The 1306-nt window shown below is 48.0% G+C and overlaps 1 protein-coding gene across 1 annotated transcript in view; it reads right to left on the reverse strand.

The window, feature by feature from the left end:
* FANCL (Fanconi anemia, complementation group L) overlaps positions 1–1306 on the reverse strand; it is a 30408-nt gene that overhangs the window by 28483 nt on the left and 619 nt on the right. The window lies entirely within an intron of this gene.

Here is a 1306-nt window from a genome sequence, read left to right on the forward strand (position 1 = left end):
AAAGGCTTTCAATGCTCTTGCCCTTAACATCCTCATAGACAAACTGAAGAAGGATGAATCAGATAAGCTGACAGTGAGGTGGACTGAGAACTTGCAGAACCGCTGAGGTGGAAGGGTTGTGTTCAGCAGAACAAAGTCCAGCGCCCCTGACTAATGCTGCATACCAGGGGTCAGTCCTGGGGCTCACACTATTTGACCTTCATTAGCGACCTGGATGATGGGACAGGATGCACCCTCACTCAGCAAGCTGGTAGAAGATACAAAACTGGGAGAAATGGTTGGTGGACCATGTGATTGGGCTACCATTCAGAGGGACTTCAACAGACTGAGGAAATGGGCTGACATGAAGCTAGGGAACTTATGAAAGGAAAGTGTGAAGTCCTGCATCAGGAAAGGATTCACCCCATGTACCAGCAGGCACTGGTGGCTGACTAGCTGCAAGGCAGCTCTGCAGAAAAGGACTTGGCAATCCTCGTGGACATGAAGTTGACCCCAAGTCAGCAACGCACCCTTGCAGCAAAGACCCTGGATTAGACAGAATATTTCCAACAGGTTGACAGGGGTGATCCTTCCCCTCTGGTCAGCATTGGTGAGGCACACCTGGAGCGCTAGGTCCCCGGTACAGGACGCACAGACATACAGGAGTTAGCCCAGTGAAGATCTATGAAGGTGATTAAAAGCTTAAAGCATCTCTCATACAAGGAGAGACTGAGAGAGCTGGGACTGGTTAGCCTGGAGAAAAGAAGGTGCAGGGAGAATCTTGCCAGTGTGTACAAATACCTGATGGAGGAGGACTAAAGAAAGTGTAGCCAGACTCTGAGTGACACATGCCGATACAATGAGAGGCAATGAGTACAAGTTGAAATACAGGACGTTTCATCTAAATACAATGAACAAAACCTCAGTAACAGCGAGGGTGGTGAAACATCGGAATGGGCTGCCTGAGAGCTTGTGCAGTCTCCCTGCTCAAAGATATTTAAAACACAACTGGACATGGTCTTGAGCAACCTGCTCCAGCTGACCCTGCTAGAGGACCTCCAGACATTCCTTTCAACCTCAGGGTTTCTGTGATATTCACAAGCAAAACCAACATACCTCTTTCAGAGCTGAATATAGCCCATCGGCACGTCACTCGCTTCCAAACTTCTCCAAAGCTAATGTTTGCTGCATGCTTAAACACATAACCTCAGACTTTGCTACATTATGGCCTTAGCCCTAATCAAAACCTCACATCTGAGAAAAGACGCTCACACTCGCTTCTTAACCTTCACATTAACTCCAGGATACATTCTAACACACAGAGCGG

The sequence above is a fragment of the Phaethon lepturus genome, unplaced genomic scaffold, assembly GCF_000687285.1.
Source record: "Phaethon lepturus isolate BGI_N335 unplaced genomic scaffold, ASM68728v1 scaffold3481, whole genome shotgun sequence".
In the NCBI taxonomy this organism is placed as follows: Eukaryota; Metazoa; Chordata; class Aves; order Phaethontiformes; family Phaethontidae; genus Phaethon; species Phaethon lepturus.